The following is a 7,567-nucleotide window of genomic DNA, read 5'->3' as shown; positions in this document are numbered from 1 at the left end:
GTGAAATACAAACAAACGTTGGAATTTAGTCAATAATTACCTATCAGAGTTCGTTTCTCTTGTCAAATGCTCCGTAGTAAATGAAGATGCTAACATTTGGGAAACAGGTTGGGGTGGGGTGTACAGAAACTCTGTATTCTCTTTGCAATTTTTCTGTAAATTATAACATTATTCCAAGAGCTTTTTAAAAACTTTTTTTTAAGATTTTATTTATTCATGAGAGACAGAAAGGCAGAGATACAAGCGGGGGGAGAAGCAGACTCCCTACGGGGAGCCTGATGAAGAACTTGATCCCAGGACCCCGGGATCATCACAACCTGAGTCAAAGGCAGGTGCTCCACCGCTGAGCCACCCAGGTGCCCCTTAAAAACTTATTAAGAAAAAACTGATGAGATGTCCCTTCTGACATTAGGGAGAAAAAGATGCTGTCTTCCACCTCTGGATGTTTGTCCCCTCTGGCTTTCTTCTTTCTTTCTGGCTTTCTTCCTCCCTGGCTCTGAAGTCCCCTGCTGTGTTGTGAGCTGCCCTATGGCAATCCCCATGTGGCAAAGGTCTAAGGGAGGCCATGGAGGAACCAAATGCTGCCAACAATCAGGTTGAGTGAGCTTGGAAGCAAATCCTTCTCCGTTTGAGCCTTGTGATAGGTCCTCAGCCCCTGCTGATACCTCAACTGCAGTTTGGGGAGAGACCCTGAGGATTCCTGACCCACAGAAAATATGGGATGCCCAATGTTGGTTGTTTGATGATGCCGAGTTTTGGGAGGTTAGTATGTTAGACTGTATTACCATAAATAATAATATAGTTGCCCTTTCTTCTTTGTTACTGTTTCACTGGCAGAGGTCCTTGACATAGCCCTCCGTGGTTCAGACGCAAACAGAAATGCTAACACAGGCCAGGCTCCACGTGGCCCAGTACGGAGGCCGGTGGTTTTACTAAAATATTGAAATAGTACAAAACTTGAAAATGCTCAGGACCACATTTGGAAAATATCACTCCCTGGCTTCAATCCTCCAAGAGTGTCTCACTGTGCTTCAAGTAAAACCCCAAATCCTTACTGTGGCTTGCAAGGCCCTCAGGGTATCCCCCACCCACTCTGAGCTCACTTTACATGTTCTCCTTCCCCTTGTTTTCTAGACCCCTGTTCATACCAGCCTCCCTCTCCCTGCCTGTGCCTGCTCCAGGGCATTTGCACATGCCATGTTCTCTGCCTGGAATGTCTTTCCCCGCATTTTCCCATTGCTGCTGGCTCCTAGTCATTCAGGCCTCAGTTCAAGGTGCCATCAGCTGGGAGACACTGACCCTGATTACCCACATGAGTAAGATTAAAAACACTGGCTTTGGGGATGCCTGACTGGTAGAACACAGGACTCTTGATTTCAAAGTCATGAGTTCGAGCCCCACATTGGGCATAGAACTTGCTTAAAACAACAAAAAAAGAAGCACAGGCAGACCTGTTTATACTCTCTTCCCAACCTTATGCCTTAGGGGCTACGTAACCTTGGGTAAATGATGTCGCCTCTCTGAGCCTCAGTTTCCCCATCTGGAGGCTCCTTAAAGAGTAGCTTGGAGGGTCCCACACGCTCCGGCAGGCAGGCCCTCAGCACAGTGCTTGGTGTAGGGCTCAGCACAGGGAACACCAGTCATCACACTTCTACCTTGGCACTACTGGCTTGCAGATCCACGCGGATGCACACGGCAGTTTGCAAACAATTCCTAGGGCTCTGTGACCCTGGGTTCATCCTCAAACAGCTCCACCCTAGGTGACAGGGCCCTGCCCTTGGGAGGGGCGGCGGGAGGGGCACCAGGTCGAAGGCTGGGTTCCTGATTGAACAGACCACACAGGACAGGCTGAACCACCCTCAGCAGGGTTAACACTCCCAGAATATGCGGCATCAGCACTTCCTTCCTCTGGGTGGCCAGCAGCATCTGGAGGAGCAGGGGGGCCTTGCCTTAGTGTTCCTGTGGCTAAGGCTCAGATAGGGGGCGCCCGGCTGGCTCAGTGGGTGAAGTGTGGGACTCTTGATCATGGGGTCGTGTGTTCAAGCCCTGCACTAGGTGCAGAGATGATTTAAAAATAAAATCTTGGGTTTAAAAAAAAAAAGACTCTTGGATAGGAAACCACAATGAAAGTGGACAGCCAATGGGGGTGGGGACAAAGGGGAGATGGTCCTGAGCTCATCAAGTAGGAGCTGTGACCAGAGGGTGACTGAATTTTAACCAAATGGAATGTGGGCAGAGGTGACTGAGCATCATTTCAGACCTGTCCCACAAAAAAGTCTTTCACTTCATCCTCTACCCTCTCGCTTCCCCACCTGCCAGCCAGATGCCTATCTACGTATGCCCAGGGCCATCTAGGAAGCCAGAGCAATGGCGAGAGCAATCAGCCACATCCCTGGATGGCTCCATGGACCACAGTCCTTCCCATTCTTCCCTCTTGGCTGTTGGTTGAACTTCACAAGACTTAAGACATTAACTTCAATTCTATTAAACACTGAGATTTCAAGGGTTATGGGTTATGTAAGCCGATTTATTATGTTTTTCTATCATCAGACTCCTCTTAGGCAAATTTTTTTAAAAAAATTGTTGTATTTTTCCACTGGTTTACCAAAGTAAGACATCATAAAAAGTTCAAACACTACAGAAATGAATGAAGGTCTCCTGTGCCCCCTCCTTGCTCTTCAAGGAGAAATAACTACTATATATATATATATATATTTTTTTAAGATTTTATTTTTATTTATTTATGATAGAGAGAGAGAGAGAGGCAGAGACACAGGCAGAGGGAGAAGCAGGCTCCATGCACCGGGAGGCCGACGTGGGACTCGATCCCGGGACTCCAGGATTGCGCCCTGGGCCAAAGGCAGGCACGAAACCGCTGAGCCACCCAGGGATCCCCTATATTTTTTTAAAGATTTTATTTATTCATTTGAGAGAGAGTGAGCAAGAGAGAGAGAATGGGCAGGGGGGAGGGGCAGAAGGAAAGGAAGAAGCCGACTCCCCACTGAGCTGGAAGCCCAATGTGGGGCTTGATCCCGGTCCCCTGGGATCATGATCTGAGCTGTAGGCAGACACTTAACCCACTGAGCCACCCAGGCGTTCTGAGAAATAACTACTATTAACAGTTTAAATATATTCTTCTAGATTTTTTTGCTGTGCCGTAACAGCATATTTTTATACAAAAAGCATCATTTGATATATATTTTCTGCAAGATTTCCTTTCACTTAGCAGCATACCTTGGATATCTTTCCATGTTTGGATAGAGGGATCTAATTCTTTTTAACATCAATCCAGCATTCTGTAACACATGGATAAATGTATTTAATGGGGCCCTGTGTTAGTTATTTATTGCTGTATAACAAACTACCCCGAAAATTAGCAGCTTAGGTCAACAACCATTTATTACAGGAGAGATTCTGAGGGTCAGGATTCCAGGAGGGCTCAGCTGGGTTGTTCTGGCTCCATGCCTTTGGGGTTGCAGAAAACTGTTGGCTGAGGCTGCTATCTTCTGAAGGGGTGGGCGAATCAGCTTTCAGGCTCACTCCTGTGACCTTCACAGGCCTCAATCACTTGCTGCCTGTAGTTGGAGACTCTAGTTCCATGGGCCTCTCCACAGGCTATCTGAGTGTCCCCTGGATGCGACAGCTGCTCCCCCAGAGTGAGTAATGAGAGAGCCCAAGATGGAAGTGGCAGTCTTTCATAACCTAATCTCAGATGTGACATTCCACAATGGCAGGCCACTCTGCCACTCAGCACTCAAACCAACTCCGGTACACACGAGAGGGGCTTCCCAAGGCCTGGATACCAGGCCTCAAGGAGCACTGGGCTCTTTGAGGGCCTGCCACCATAGGTGCCTACAGGGGAACGAGGCAATTTCCCCTTTTTCTCCACTGCAAATTCTGCTGCAGTGAACATCCTTGCTCACCTCCCCTTGCACACTTGTGAAAGGGAGGTCTCCTGCCAGATGAGCTCCCCTGGACAATCTACAGGCATCACTCACTGAGTTCTCACTGCACTGCAGTGAGGCATATGCAGTTGTGGTGCCCACTTAGCAGATGAAGAAGCTGAGGATCACAGGGGTCCCTTAACTGGGTCCCCTGAAGATTCTTGGCACCCTCAGGGATGAAGTCAGGGTAAAAGCTTTCTAGATGGTTTTTTTCTGATGGAAGAAGAGGGTCAATGAAGCCGAGCAGTGAAGATAACTGTGAACCACAATAAATTCAGTCTCACCTGGAACCTGTGTTAGGTAAATGAAAGGTGGGTCAGGCCATGGCCCCCATAATACAGATGAGAATACTGAAGTGCAGAGTGGCAGGGACTTGCTTCCAGCTACACAGCTGGTCAATGGCAGGAATAGGGGTCACATCCATGTCCCCTGACTCCCAGACTCCCACTAGGCATAGTGCCAGGCATGAAACACACATCAACTCGTCCAATCTCCAAAGAACCCTATAAAATCAGCGTTATACTTCCTCTCATTTGACAGGAAAGGAAAGTGAGGCTCGAAGACACGAGATGTGGAAATGCTGCAAAAGCCACAGGCAGGCCATGGCCATGTGCAAGTCGGGGGCTGAGGAGAGAGGAAGGAAAGAGGAGGCAGGGTTTTACATGAGAACTTAGCTCCTGATGCCCCATTATCGAAAATTCATCTCTTTGAGGCAGAACCAGAGACAGGATGTGGGTTTCCCTTTAAGGGGCTGGTGCCCCAAGATAGACACATACTATCAGATGTAAGCACTGTGGGAGAAACAGCTCTGCTAAGGGTGACAGCACAGGCTCTGGAGTCAGGCTCCTGGCTGTGTGACTGCAGATGCAGGGCTTGACCTCTCTGGGCCTCTGTTAGGAAGGCTGGTGAGACATTCCATATATGGGGAGGCAAAGCCCATGGACCACTTGGCTGGCTTTATCCTCTCCCTGTCATAATAAGTGCCAGCAGCCTTCTGCCCCAGCCTCCCCAAAGACACTATTCCATAAAAGAGCCAGCTCACTGGCCAAATGCAGCTTGCAGAAAGTCCCTGGTTTCACCTCACAGTTTCCCTGCCACACTGGTGCCCTCAGGCTCCTTCTGGTCAGTTGACCTGTCCCGAGGCCAGTCTTGCCCAGTTGCTGAGCCACGTGCTCACAGCTGTATTCACACGATGCTGGTTGGCTGAGCACCGCCGGGCACCAGGCTCTGCCCTGCCTACCCTGAGCCCACCTCCAGGGCCTCTGCTGGGCCCCATAACTGTTACCTGCGTTTAGGAGCTGCAATTTAAGCTCTTTATGGTATCCAGAGCATCCTGGGAAGAGAGAGTAAGGGAGGGAGAGAACAGGTTCAAGAGAAGGATGCTAGATTAGGGATTAAAGGCCCAGGTCCTGGCCCAACTCAGCCTTAGTCTTGCTGTGTGATTTTTGAGCAAATCCCCTGTCTCTCTCCGGGCCTTACAACCAGAGGGACCACAGATGGAGCTCTTGCAAACTAATCAAAACAGAGGCAGCATACTCAGGAGTCAGACCATCGCTTTTGACTTGTGTCTGTCACTCGCTGGGCAACATTAAGGAAGTCGCTTAACCTCTCTGAGCCGCAATTTCCTCTTCTCAAAAATTTGAGTTATAAAAAAAAATTGAGTTATAAAAAAAAATTGAGTTATAAGGCAGGGTTCTTTGGAATACTAAGTAAGAATATGGGCAGGAAGCACAGTGCTTGATCCACAGTGGGAGCTCCATAAATAGTAGCTGTTCCAAGTGGCTTAATTTTTTTTTCTTAGAAGTAATTGTTTTATAAAAAGAATGCCAGGCTTGCTTAGTTGGTAGAGCCTGTGACTCTTGAGCTTGGGGTCGTGAGTTTGAGCCCCATGTTGGATGTAGAAATTACCTAAAAATATATACATACATAAATAAACAAATAAAAATAACGTCATACTTCAGTGAACCTAACTATATTTAGTTTTTGCCTGTTGTGAATAATGCTGCTATAAACATTTCTGAACAAGCCTTTGGGCAGACATCACCATATGTAACATGCACCATTTCTTATGTACCATCAAGAAAAACCATTGCTGGGGTGCCTGGGTGGCTCAGGTTGGTCAAGTGTCTGCCTTCGGCTCACATCATGATCCCAGGGTGCTGGAATCAAGCCCTGCTTCTGAGCTCCCTGCTCAGGAGGGAGACTGCTTCTCCCTCTCCTCCCTGTTTGTGCTATCGCTTTCTCTGCCTCTCTCTCCCTCAAATAAATAAATAAATAAATAAATAAATAAATAAATAAAATCTTCAAAGAAAAGGGAAGAAAAACCACTGCCAATTATAGTTGTCAGGTGCACCATTGACTGTTAGAAGATGTATCTTGATTTTAAAGATGTTAAAACATAAATAAATGGGCATCTCAGCCTGGATGAGATACAGTGTGTGCTCAGAAAACAAATCAGCGGTGCTGAAGGGAGATAGCAAGACACAGTGGTTTCCTGTCTGCCCCTCCCTGTTTCCCCACCCCATCTCCCCAAAAGCAACCACTGTTGACTCTCTCAGCTGGTTTTTTTCTAACACACATCTCATATCTCTAAGTAACAAGTACATATGGCTCTCTTTTGATACATTAATTTTAACCATTATCTACCACCTACTCTGTCTCCCTGTCTGCCCTGCACTACCTGACTACCCCATTAGGATGAAGGACTTAGTCCTTCCTGCATCACCGCCCCCCTCCTTGTTTCCTCTCCCCTATTATCCCCCTCCCCTGTCATCTACTGCAGAGGTAATGTTGCAGTCCCAGGTTAAATCACTAATCACGCTTCAGATTTGCACATTTTTTTTCAAGTTTACAGATTCTTTTAAGTCATCTCTACTCTCAACCCCGAGATCAAGAGTTGCACACTCTTCCCACTGAGCCAGCCAGGCACCTCAGATTTGTACACTTTTTTACACAACTCACTGAATATATTTAGTTTTCACCTGTTGTGAATAATACTGCTATGAACATTGCTGAACAAGGCTTTGGGCAGACATGTTTTCATTCCTTTTGGGTAAATACCTCAGAGTTGATTTTCTGGGTGTGTAGGAAGCATAGGTTTAATTTTATAAGAACAGCAAAATTGTTTTTCTAAAGTGGTGTTCCAGGGAACCTGGGTGGCTCAGTCGGTTAAGCGTCTGTCTTAGGTTCAGGTCATGATCCCAGGGTCCTGGGATGGAGCCTCGCACCAGGCTTCCTGTTCAGTGGGGGGAGGGAGGGGTCTGCTCCCCTCTTGTGGCCTCTCTCTCACTTTCTCTCTTTCTCGAATAGATAAATAAAATCTTTTAAAATTTTTATTTTTTATTTTATTTTTTAAAGATTTGATTCATTTATTCATGAGAGACACACAGAGAGGCAGAGACATAGGCAGAGAGAGAAGCAGTCTCCCTGTGGGGAACCCAATGCAGGACTGGATCCCAGGATCCCAGGATCATGCCCTGGGCCAAAGGCAGACACTCAACCACTGAGCCACCAGGTATCCCCCTCAAATTTTTTTAAATAAATAAAGTGATGTTCCATTTTACATTTCTACCAGCAGGATATGAGTCCCAGTTGTTCTACACCCTTAACAACACTTGGAATTA

Source organism: Vulpes vulpes, chromosome 2 (genome assembly GCF_048418805.1).
Source record: "Vulpes vulpes isolate BD-2025 chromosome 2, VulVul3, whole genome shotgun sequence".
In the NCBI taxonomy this organism is placed as follows: Eukaryota; Metazoa; Chordata; class Mammalia; order Carnivora; family Canidae; genus Vulpes; species Vulpes vulpes.
Note: the sequence above shows the minus strand (reverse complement) of the source record.